This window comes from Dromiciops gliroides, chromosome 2 (genome assembly GCF_019393635.1).
Source record: "Dromiciops gliroides isolate mDroGli1 chromosome 2, mDroGli1.pri, whole genome shotgun sequence".
Classification (NCBI taxonomy): domain Eukaryota; kingdom Metazoa; phylum Chordata; class Mammalia; order Microbiotheria; family Microbiotheriidae; genus Dromiciops; species Dromiciops gliroides.
The window spans coordinates 19,656,564-19,670,466 of NC_057862.1; positions in this window are offsets into that span (position 1 = coordinate 19,656,564).

Sequence of the window (13,903 nt, forward strand, 5' to 3'; positions counted from 1 at the left end):
CTGAACCAGGACTGGATCACCAGAGTTATGTGCCAGAGGAAAAGAATTTAGAGGGCATTGACATCACTAGAGCAGCATTCCTAGGCACAGTTGATTTTTTCATTCAAATCTCATCTTTCCTCCAAACATTTCCCCTTCTACCTTTCCCATTACTATAGAAGGTACCACTATTCTCCCATCCACCCAGGTTACAATCTAGGAGTCCTCCTGAACTCCTCACTGTCTATAACCCTACCTCCCACATGCAATATGGTACCAAGGCCTGTCAGTTTCAGCTTTGCAATATCTCTCAAATATCTCCCCCACTTTTACCCTCTGACACTGCCCCACCCCAGTGCAGGCCCTCATCACCTCATGCCTGGACTATTGCAACAACCTGCTGTTGGGTGTGCCTCCCCTAAGTCTCTCCCCACTCTGATCCATACTTTGTTTAGCCACTGCAGAAATTTTCCTAAAAGTCATGTATGATTATGTCACTAAACTCTAACAACTTTTATTTGCATTCAGGATCAAAGTCCTCTGTTTGGCACTCAATGGCTTTTATAAACCAGACCTTTCTCTCCAACATATACTCTTCAGTTCAATGATACTGGCCTCCTGGCTGGTGCATGAATAAGACATCAATCTCTAGGATCCAGGAATTTCCTCTAACTGTGCCCCAGGATTGGAATGATCTTTCTCCTCTGCTCTACCTACTCACCTCCCTACTGTCTCTCTTTAAGTCTCAGATTTAATTGGATCTTTTACTAGAAACCTTCCCCAACCTCTCTTAATTCAAGGGCTTTCCTTATGTTGTGTCGCCCCTCCTCACTGGATTGTAAACTCTTTGAAGGCTGAGACTGTCTTTGACCTTTTTTTAATCCCCAGCATTTATCATGATCCCTGTCACATAGTAGGTACTTAATAAATGTTTATTGGTTTACTGATTGATCTCTTCAGCTCTCCTTTCCCAACAAAGCCCCAGTCCAGGTGAGTTTTCTGCTACAAGTGTTCCTGCCTCCCTAATACTCCCCCACCACGCACACTCAGCAATCCCTGAAGTCTTCTTGCCCCACCTACAACCCTACCCTTTAGACAGATATCATGTCTCTTTCCCCAGACACACAAATGTTTATTGATACCTCAGGTGACTGTTAACCAATGAGAGAGGTCTCCCTAACCCCACTTCTCTTATTTTCCCCCTCCAACTGTCACGCCCTATGCCATCCTTTCTCCTTCAGCTACAGTCACCACACACTTTTTGTGTGAATGGAAATAACAGGTGAGGGACTGGCTAAATGGGTCAGAATAATCAGAGAGAAATATAGGAGAAGAAAAAGTTGCTGTCAACATTAATCTCCCAGGAAAATATTGGGTCCCAGGATTACCACTAAAATTTGAAAAAAAATCTAATATAAGATTAATTGAAAAAGAAAGAAAGCTGGATAGATAGACTCAGATAGATAGATAGATAGATAGATAGATAGATAGATAGATAGATAGATAGACAGATAGAGAGAGAGATAGATAGATAGATAGACTCAGGTAGATAGATAGAGAGATAGAGAGATAGAGAGATAGATAGAAACAGATCGTTTATAAGTGCTTATCATATGTCAGAAAAATGTGTTAAGTTCTAGGAATGCAAATAGAAGCAAGCGATTTGGACTAGTAGAGAATGAAATGTGGAGTAGGAAGAACTATGTGTGAATTATGTCTCAGACATTTATTCACTGTATGAGAGTGAACCAGCCTTGGAATTACTCTCAGGTTCACTTCGTTCATCTGTAAAAGAGGGTTTATAAAGGCACCTACCTCCCAGGGTTATTCTGAGCTGTCAATGACATAATGGATGTAAAGGACCTTGCAAACCACAAAGTATTATATGGACATCATGGATGAGGATGAGGATGAATTACAAAGATCTCAATCTTGTAAAAATCTACTTCAATAAGAGTGACTAAATGACTTCATGACAAACATCCTCTTCCCAGAAAAGCATCATTAAGAATGATTCTTGGGGGGCGGAGCCAAGATGGCGGAGAGGAAGCAGCAAGCTGCCTGAGCTCTCCTTCTGTTCCCTCAAAACGAACATTAAATCAAGCCTCTGGACGGATTCTGAAACTACAGAACCTGCAAAGAGACAGAGAGACACAGTCCTCCAACCAGAGATAATTTAGAAGACTTCAGGAAAAGGTCGGTCTGACTCGGGCAAAAGGGAGGCCCAGCGCAGAGCAGCAACCCAGCGCCGAGGGGGTCGGGGCAAATCAGCAGGAGCTGCGGGTCACAGCCGAACAACTGAGGCTCCCGGAACCTGGTTCAAAAATCTGGTGGCCAAGAAGGACAGTGGAAAAACTTACCTGCACCGGCCGAGAGGGCCACGAACGGCGGGATCAGACACCGGGGTCTGGCGCCTGGCTGGCCGAGCACAATCAGACAGGAAGTGCAGGACAGGGGATCTCCACACACCATAAAGGCCTCAGAGTAAAAGCCCGGTCACACAGCACCTATACACCTGCACAAGAAGCCCAAAACAGGGACCCTGGTGCCCCCAGAGCAGACCTCAACTTAAAGAATAAATAAATAAGCTGCAATAATGAGTAAGAAGCAAAAAAGAGCCCTCTCCATTGAGAGCTTCTGTATCAATAGGGAAGAAGCCAACACAAACTCAGATGAGGACAATAGCCTCAAATTGTCTACATCTGAAGCCTCACAAGGGAAGGTGAATTGGTCGCAAGAACAAAAAGCCTTCCTGGAAGAGCTCAAAAAGGATTTTAAAAATCAATTGCAAGAGGTAGAAGAAAAAATGGGGAGAGAAATGAAAGCAACACAAAAAAACTATGAAAAAAGAATCAGCAGCTTAGAAAAGGAAGCTGAAGAAAACAAAGCCTTAAAAAATTCACTTGGCCAAATGGAAAAAAAGCTGCATAATCTCACTGAAGAAAACAATACCTTAAAAAATTCACTTAGCCAAACGGAAAAAAAGGTACATAATCTCACTGAAGAAAACAATACCTTAAAAAATTCACTTAGCCAAATGGAAAAAAAGGTGCATAATCTCACTGAAGAAAACAATGCCTTAAAAATTAAAGTGGGACAGTTGGAAGAAAAGGAATCCATGAGACACCAAGAATCGGTCAAGCAGAATAAAAAAAATGAAAAAATAGAAGAAAATGTGAAATACCTCATTGGAAAGACAACTGATCTGGAAAACAGATCGAGGAGAGACAATTTGAGAATCATTGGACTGCCTGAAAGCCATGACCAGAAAAAGAATCTAGATACCATATTCCAGGAAATTATTAAGGAGAACTGCCCTGATATCATAGAATCAGAGGATAAAATCATCATTGAAAGAATCCACTGATCACCTCCTGAAAGAGACCCCAAAAGGAAAACTCCAAGGAATATTGTAGCCAAATTCCAGAATTATCAGGTGAAGGAGAAAATACTCCAAGCAGCCAGAAAGAAGCAATTTAAATATCATGGAGCCACAGTCAGGATTGCTCAGGACCTGGCAGCTTCAACATTAAAGGACCGCAAGGCTTGGAATATGATATTCCGGAAGGCAAAGGAGATTGGATTGCAGCCGAGAATCTATTACCCAGCAAAAATGTGCATTTTCTTTCAGGGGAAAAGATGGACATTTAATGACATTGGGGACTTTCAATCTTTCCTGGTGAAAAGACCAGAACTGAATAGAAAATTTGATCTCAACATACAAGACTCAAGAGAAGTTTAAAAAGGTAAACAGAGGGGGAAAAAAAAAGTTACCCTATTAGGTTAAACTGTTTATATCCCTACACAGGAAGATAATACTCATAACTCTTAAGAACTGTAAATGTATTTGGGCAGAGAGAAGGACTTTATATAGAGGGTATAAATATAAATTGTCTTTGATGTGATGATACAAAAGAATTAAGGAGATAAAAAGGGAGTCTATGGGGAGGAGAGGAAAGGGGAGGTGGAATGGGATGAATTATATCATATGAAGAGGTGGAAAAAAACCTATTATAATAGAGGGAAAGAAAGGAGGGGGGAACATGGTTTCAACCCTATTCTCATTAGATTTGACTCAAAGAGGGAATAACATATACGTTCATTGGGATAAAGAAACTTAACTCACTCTTTAGGGAAACAAAAGGGGAAGGGAAAGGGGGGGACTGAGAAGGGAGGACAAAAGCAAGGGAGAAAAGGGTAAAGAAAAGAGAGGGGGGTGATAAAAAGGGAGGGCAGATTGGGGGAGGCAGGGGTAAGAAGTAAAACGTCGGTGAGGAGGAATAGGGTGAAAGAAGGGGGGAAAAGTACAAAGGGGGTAAATAGAATGGAGGGGAATAGACAGTCAGTAATAATAACTGTGAATGTGAATGGGATGAACTCTGCTATAAAACGGAAGCGAATTGCAGAGTGGATTAAAAACCAGAACCCTACAATATGCTGTTTACAAGAAACACATTTGAAGCAGAGAGATACACACAGAGTAAAGGTAAAAGGCTGGAGCAGAATATATTATGCCTCAGCTAAAGTAAAAAAGGCAGGGGTAGCAATCCTTATCTCAGACAAAGTGCAGGCAAAAATAGATCTCATTAAAAGAGATAAGGAAGGAAATTACATCTTACTTAAAGGTACTATAGATAATGAAGTAATATCAATATTGAATATGTATGCGCCAAGTGGTATAGCATCCAAGTTCTTAGAGGAGAAGTTAAATGAGTTACAAGAGGAATTAGATAGTAATACTATACTAGTGGGGGATCTGAATCTCCCCCTCTCAGAATTAGATAAATCTAGCCAAAAAATAAATAAGAAAGAAGTGAAAGAGGTGAATAGATTACTAGAAAAGTTAGACATGATAGATGTCTGGAGAAAATTGAATGGGGATAGAAAGGAATATACCTTTTTCTCAGCAGTACATGGCACATTTTCAAAAATTGACCATGTATTAGGGCACAAAAACATCATAGTCAAATGTAGAAAGGCAGAAATAGTAAATGCATCCTTCTCAGATCATGATGCAATAAAAATTACATGTAAGAAAGAGCCAGGGAAAAGTAGAATGAAAATCAATTGGAAACTAAATAATTTCATTCTAAAGAATGAATGGGCCAAACAAGAAATCATAGAAACAATCAATAACTTTATCCAAGAGAATGACAATAATGAGACAACATACCAAAATCTATGGGATGCAGCCAAAGCAGTGCTTAGGGGAAAATTTATAGCTCTAAATGCTTACATGAATAAAAAAGAGAAAGAGGAGATTAATGAATTGGGCATGCAACTTAAAAAGCTAGAAAAAGAACAAATTAGAAATCCCCAATTAGACACTAAATTAGAGATCCTGAAAATTAAAGGAGAAATCAATAAGATTGAAAGCAAAAAAAACTATAGAACTAATCAATAAAACTAAGAGCTGGTTTTATGAAAAAACCAATAAAATAGATAAAATACTGGTTAATTTGATTAAAAAAAAGAAAGAAGAAAACCAAATTACCAGTATCAAAAATGAAAAGGGTGATGTTACCACCAATGAAGTGGAAATTAAAGCAATAATTAGGAAATATTTGCCCAACTGTATGCCAATAAATTTGACAATCTAAATGAAATGGATGAATATTTACAAAAATACAAACTGCCCAGGTTAACTGAAGAGGAAATAAAATCCTTAAATAAACCCATATTAGAAAAAGAAATTGAACAAGCTATTAATGAACTCCCTAAGAAAAAATCCCCAGGGCCAGATGGGTTTACGGGTGAATTTTACCAAACATTTAAAGAACAATTAATTCCAATATTATACAAATTATTTGGAAAAATAGGTGAAGAAGGAGTTCTACCAAATTCGTTTTATGACACAAATATGGTGGTGATACCAAAACCAGGCAAAGCAAAAACAGAGAAAGAAAATTATAGACCAATCTCCCAAATGAATATTGATGCTAAAATCTTAAATAAGATATTAGCAAGGAGATTACAGCAAGTGATCACCAGGATAATACACTATGACCAGGTGGGATTTATACCAGGAATGCAGGGCTGGTTCAACATTAGGAAAACTATTAACATAATCAACCACATCAATAAGAAAACCAACCAAAATCATATGATTATCTCAATAGATGCAGAGAAAGCTTTTGACAAAGTACAGCACCCATTCCTAATAAAAACACTAGAGAGTTTAGGAATAGGGGGAGCTTTCCTTAGAATAATAAACAGTATCTACCTAAAGCCATCAGCAAGTATTATATGCAATGGAGATAAATTAGAGGCCTTCCCAATAAGATCAGGGGTGAAACAGGGATGTCCATTATCACCCCTATTATTTAATATTGTCCTAGAAATGTTAGCTTTAGCAATCAGAGAAGAGAAAAGAATTAAAGGAATTAGAATAGGCAAGGAGGAAACAAAACTATCACTCTTTGCAGATGATATGATGGTATACTTAAGGAATCCTCGAGAATCAAGTCAAAAATTACTTGAAACAATTAACAACTTTAGCAAAGTAGCAGGATATAAAATAAATCCACATAAATCATCAGCATTTCTATACATGACCAACAAAGTCCAGCAGCAAGAGATAGAAAGAGAAATTCCATTTAAAGTAACGGTAGGTAATATAAAATACTTGGGAGTCTACTTGCCAAGACAAACCCAGGAACTCTATGAACACAACTACCAAACACTCTTCACACAAATCAAATCAGATCTAAATAATTGGAAAGATATCAATTGCTCATGGATAGGCAGAGCTAATATAGTAAAAATGACAATACTGCCTAAATTAATTTACTTATTCAGTGCCATACCAATCAGGCTACCTAAAAATTATTTTATACAGCTAGAAAAAATAATAACAAAATTCATCTGGAAAAACAAAAAATCAAGAATATCCAGGGAAATAATGAAAAAAAATTCACAGGAAGGTGGGTTAGCGGTACCAAACCTGGAGCTTTACTATAAAGCGGCAGTCATCAAAACTATCTGGTACTGGCTAAAAAATAGAGTGGTAGATCAATGGAATAGGCTAGGCTCAGGAAATGCAGTAGTAAATGACACTAGTAATGTAGTGTTTGATAAACCCAAAGACTCCAGCTTCTGGGATAGGAACTCAGTATTTGACAAAAACTGCTGGGAAAACTGGAAGATAGTATGGCAGAAATTAGGCTTAGACCAACATCTTACACCTTATACTAAAATAAGGTCAAAATGGATACATGATTTAGACATAAGAGGTGATACCATAGGTAAATTAGGAGAGAAAGGAATAGTGTACCTATCAGATCTTTGGAAAGGAGAACAGTTTTTGACCAAACATGAGATAGAGTATATTATAAAATGCAAAGTGGATGATTTTGATTATATTAAATTTAAAAATTTTTGTACAAACAGAAGCAATGCATCCAAAATTAGAAGGGAGGCAGAAAGCTGGGAAACAATTTTTGAGGCCAGTGCTTCTGATAAAGGCCTCATCTCTAAAATATATAGGGAATTAAATCAAATTTATAAGAATCCAAGTCATTCCCCAATTGAGAAATGGTCAAAGGATATGAACAGGCAGTTTTCTGATGAAGAAACCAAAGCTATCTATTCCCATATGAAAAAATGCTCTAAATCTCTAATGATTAGAGAGATGCAAATTAAAACAACTCTGAGGTACCACCTGACACCTATCAGATTGGCTAAAATGACAAAAAAGGAAGATAATAAATGTTGGAGAGGCTGTGGGAAAATTGGAACACTAATGCATTGTTGGTGGAGCTGTGAGCTGATCCAACCATTCTGGAGAGCAATTTGGAATTATGCCCAAAGGGCGATAAAGCTGTGCATACCCTTTGACCCAGCAATCCCACTTTTAGGTCTTTTGCCCAAAGAAATCATGGAAGGGGGAAAGGGACCCACATGTACAAAAATATTTATAGCTGCTCTTTACGTGGTAGCAAGGAATTGGAAGTTGAGGGGGTGCCCATCAATTGGGGAATGGCTAGACAAGTTGTGGTATATGAATACAATGGAATACTATTGTGCTGTAAGAAATGATGAGCAGGAAGAGTTCAGAGAAACCTGGAGGGTCTTACGTGAGCTGATGATGAGTGAGATGAGCAGAACCAGAAGAACATTGTACACAGTATCATCAACATTGAGTGTTGACCTACTGTGATGGACTATATTCTTCTCACCAATGCAATGGTACAGAAGAGTTCCAGGGAACTCATGATAGAAGAGGATCTCCAAATCCAAGAAAAAAAAGAAAGAAAGAACTGTGGAGTATAGATGCTGATTGAACCATATTATTTCTTTTGTTTTGGGTGCTGTTGTTTTTTTTTTTCTATTTTGAGGTTTTGCATCACTGCTCTGATTCTTTCTCTTGTAACAGGATTAATGCAGAAATAGGATTAATGTTATTATGTGTATATATATGTGTGTGTATATATATATCTATATGTATATGTATAGATATATATAGATATAACCTATATCAGATTACCTGCTGTCTAGGGGAGGGGGGAGGGAGGGGAGGGAGGGAGGGAGAAAAATCTGAAATTGTAAAGCATGTATAAACAAAAGTTGAGAACTATCTTTACATGTAACGGAAAAAATAAAATATCTCAAAAAAAAAAAAAAAAAAAAAAAAAGAATGATTCTATGGGGGCAGCTAGATGGTGCAGTGGATAGAGCACCAGCCCTGGAGTCAGGAGTACCTGAGTTCAAATCTGGCCTCAGACACTTAACACTTACTAGCTGTGTGACCCTGGGCAAGTCACTTAACCTCAATTGCCTCACTTTAAAAAAAACACAAGAAGGATTCTATGTCTATATTGCCCCAAACTACTCAGAGGGCTGGATGATGGGTCCTTTGGGATAATCTTTTCCACCTCACTCATATTACAGAAAAGGACACATACTAATACTTGAATTGACTAATTTCAAACATCTAGCTAGGAGCAGAACTGGAATTTTACCACAGGCTTATGACTACAAATCCTGGGCTCCTAGCACCATCTCCCATCATACAATGGAAAATCCCATTAAGTCAGAGCAGTTGGCAAAGGTCACTGAGGACATACTGATAGCAGTGCTGTCTTAATGAAAGTCTACAAACCTCACCTCAGAAATAAAAAAGACCTCTCACTAACTTTTTGTGAGGTAATGGGGGTTAAGTGACTTGCCCAGGGTTACACAGCTAGTAAGTGTCAAGTGTCTGAGGCCAGATTTGAACTCAGGTACTCCTGAAAACAGGACTGGTGCTTTATCCACTGCACCACCTGGCTGCCCCCTCTCACTACCTTTTGAAATATGTTGGTGATGAACTGGGAAGGAGTCAAAGCATTGTGGAAGTAAGAGAAGAGGAGGAAAATTCATACTGTGTATTTACAGTTTTGCAAGAGAAGTAATTGTGCTCAACCATCTGCTTTATTGACAAGAAAATGCTCAGTGGAGGAAGAAAAAATAATGTCTGTATAGAATTCATTAGGATAAATGTTTTATACATCATTGATCTCTACAAAAAATACAGCTTCTAAACACAGATGAGGTCAATGGCAACTAGAGTTTCCATAACTTGCTTTTTCTACAGACATTTATCTACTTGTAAACATTGTTTTCCCCATTCCCAAGAGAGAAAGAAATATTAAGTATTTCCTGCACAACCCCACAGTGTCCAGAAGGGAGAATTGTAGCAGCTTTAAATGCTTACTTGAACAATATCTTAAGTTCTTGGTGAATTTCCCTTGCCATATCATTAGCTCACTCTGTCCTAAAGGCTTATAGGGAGTTTGGGATCATGGATGGTGGGGACAGCTTTGGAATTGTGAAGGCCTGAGTTCAAATACTGCCTCTCAGATCAATTGCCTGTGTGGCAAAGGATATGTCATTTAACTACTCACTGCTCCCTCCACCTATAACTTTCTATGACTATAAATTATAGAGAATTGCTGATCTATATCAGCAAAGGGATTTTCCATGGTAAAGGGTCACTCTTAATGAACCCCTGTGTACACAAAAAATAAATAAAATAAAATGGACATAAAAGAAGAATCCTCTGTTTATAGAGAAACACAAAGTCAAATCTTCTCTTTATGTTCACTCATGGTCATAACCTTCTCCCTGCCTCTGGATTTTTGCTTTAATGGATAGGGCACCAGATTTGGTGTCCAAGACCTGCATCCCATTTCTGATTCTTACTATCATTGTGATGTGGACAAGTCAGTTTCCATATCTGAACATCAATCTCCTTAAGTGTGAAATAGGGGTGGAGGAAAGGGGGCAGGACTCAGATAATAGACAGAATGCCTTCTATCTCTATATCCTGTGCTGCTATGCATATATGTCTACTATAGGTGATTACTTCTAGATATACTCTTGGTCTCCTCCATTACAATGTAAGTAAACTCCTTGAGGGTAAGGACTGTTCATTCCTGACACTTGTATCCCCGCCATATTAGCACAGTGTGCAGCAGAGCAGGTGTTCATTAAATGCATGTTTATTGATTGATCTTTTTTACCTCTAAATACTGTGATCCTATCAGCCTTTAATCCAGTCTATAAATACCTGCCAATCTTATGTTCCTAAACTACCACTTTTATTATCAGCGCTTCACTCAAGACCTTGTAATGAATTACTCTTGCTTAGTCTTGGCTCTTCTATCTGCTCAAGCTCTAGCTAGTTTCCATTCATTTACCACTTCTAATCATTCTCTCTCCACTCCATTGAGCTTGTTCCCACTTAGTGTTTCCCTTACACTGTGCATTTATTCACATCATTGGACTCAGATTTAACCAACATTGATAAAGCTCAACAATTTGTGCCGTGTACTTGGGACACAGATCTAGGGCCTGTCCTTCAGGATCTTACACTCTACTAGGGGAAGGAGGGATATAGCATGTGCAGAAATATACAATGTAAACTGAAGGAAGAGAGAGAGTCTTAACAACCAAGATGACAAATATTGACTAAATGAAAGTTGTCATATAGCCAATCCATTGAATAAGATGTGAAATGAGGAAGGAGTATATTCCATGCATAGGATATGTTTTGTGCAAATGTATTGAAGTGGAATATGGAGTAATTAATTTGATGAACAGATAGTGGATACATTTTGAAGTTTGCCTGGAATAACAAAAAGGGAACTGGCTATGAAGTCAGTCCACAAATTTTATTATGTGCCTACTCTATGCCATGCACTGCACTAAGCACTAGGGATACAAAGAGAAATAATAAGGGAACCCGGCAACTGGTTAGAAAGAGATTAGAGGAAACCCCTGTGCTAGCGCTAAATGCAAGATCAAATGTTATTTAGTAACTCCATTGCAAATATCCGCTTCTGAGTCATAGGTCAAGGGTGGAGAGGAGCATTTTCAGTCAGAAGTCAGTGGAATTTCTGAGGGACAATATATATATTGGTCCCAAGAGATCAGGGACCCTGAGAAACAGTATCATTTCCAGTCCCAAGTGATAAGGGACTCTGAGGAACATTATTGTTTCTGGTCCCAAGAGAGCAGAAATCCTAGAGAAAAGTGTCAATTACAATTCAACAGGATTAGAATCTATTCATAGGTAAAGACCCAAGTATAGACCAGAAGAGCAGGGACTACACTTCTTCCCAGATCACACCCCCTTGGAATCACCAAAAAACCTCCAAACTCCCAGAACTAGGTCTGAAAACAATGATGAGAAAAAGCCTGAAGCTTGAGACAAAGTCACTCTACCATGTATACCCAAATGATGAGAAGAGAGTCCAACTTTAGCATAAAGTTGAACATTTTTTAATGGTGTGGAAAATTTTGAAACAAGAACAACAAAAAAGAATCTAACCATAAAAGGTTACTATGGTGAAAGGTAAGAGTAAGACACAAATTCAGATGTCAGTGAAGTCAAAAGAGGTACAAGCAAAAACTCCAAGGGGAGGAATGTAAATTGGACATAAAAGCAACAAGAATTCATGAAAGAGCTAAAAAATATTTTTAAAATTTTAAAATATTTAAAATCTAATGAATGGTAAAGGAAAAAGTAGGCAAAGAAATGAAAACAAAGGAAAGACTCTATGAAAAGACATGACAGCATCAGGAGTGTCAGCAATATTGAGATCTCTCAGTCCAGAGATAGTAAGGGGATAAGACAACTGGTCAGAAAAAGATTACAGGGAACCATTTGCCAGCACTAAGAAAATCTATTTCTCATTGGCAACTTTATTGACCATATTCAATTTTTGGTTGCAGTTCTGGGTCACAATTCCAGGATAGAGAGGAGCATTGATGGTCATTCACAAGAGAGCAGGGGCCCTGGTTACAATTTCAAGGTAAAGAGGAGTGTTATTGCATGTAGTCACAGGGTACCAAGGGCTTTTCATTACAGATCAAGAAAGTAGTTGCCATAACACTCATAAGATCACACCAATTTGCAAGCACCAATGTTTACAGACCCCTAGAACTAGCTCTGAAGATATCACCACAAAAAAAGTCTGAAGCATAGGACAGCGCCTCCCTATCACCAGGTGAGTGGAGACCAACTTCGACATAAAGTTTAAAGACAAGGAATAAGTTGGAAAATGAGCAAATAACAAACAAACAAAAAAGACTCTGACCTTAAAATGTTACTCAGGTCAGAGAAGACCAAGACATTAACTCAGAAGACAACAATATGAAAACAGCAACTAAAAAAGCCTGAAAGAAAAATTCTAATTTGACTCAAGCCCAACAACAATTCTTAGAAGAGTTAAAGAAAGAAATAAGAGTAATAGAGGAAAATTGGGAAAAGTAATTAGAGTGATGTAAGAAAAATTTAAGAGAATTAACAGCTTAGTAAAGGAGGCATAATGGCTAAAGCATCAGACCTAGAGGCAGGACTCTTCTTCTTCAATCAAATCTGGCCTCAGACATGTACTAGCTGTGTAACCCTAGGCAAATCACTTAATCCTATTTGCCTCAGTTTCCTCATGTGTAAAATGACCTGGAAAAGGATCTAACAAATCATTCAAGTATCTTTGCTAAGAAAATTGCAAATGGAGTCATTGAGTTTCATGCAATTGAAACAACTGAACAACAAAAGCACCAAAAGAAATACTGAAGAAAATAACACCTTTGTTGGAGGAGATGTGGTAAAACTGAGATGCTAATCAGCATTTGGTGGAGTTGTGAAAAGATCCAACCATTTCAGAGAGCAATTAGGAACTATACCCAAAGGGCTATAAAACTGTACATATCCTTAGATCCAGCTAAGTTTACATCCCTAAACCACTGCCATGTTTATATCCCAAACACATCCAAAAAAAGAGGAAAGGGATTATATGTACAAAAAATATGTATAGTAGTTCTTTTTGTGGTGGCTAAGGATTGGAAATAAAAGGAAGGCCCATCAATTGAGAAATGGCTAAACAAGCTTTGGTATATTGTTATAATAGAATATTATTGTACTATAAGTAATGACAAGTAAGATGATTTCAGAAAAACCTGGAAAACCTTACAGGAATTGATGTATAGTTAAGTAAACAGAACCAGGATGATGTTGTATAGAGTAATAGCAATATTGTTTGATAAAGAACTATGAATGACTGAACTGTTCTCAACAATGCAATGATCCAAGACAATTCTAAAGGACTAATGAGGAAGCATACTATCCACCTCCAGAGAAAGAATTGATATTATTTGAGCACAGACTGAATCACACTATTTTTCTCTTTCTTTCAATCATTTCCTTTTATTTAAGTTTTATTATACAAAATGGAACATGGAAATGTTTTACATTATTGCACAAATAAAACTTATATCTGATTGCTTCTCTCCTCAAGGAAGGGGTATGGGAGGGAGAGAGGGATAAAATTTGAAACTCAAAACATTCAATAAAAATATTTATTGAACCAAAAAAATAATACCTTAAAAAACAGGATTGGCCTAATAGTAAAAGAGCCACAAAAATTCACTGAAAAAA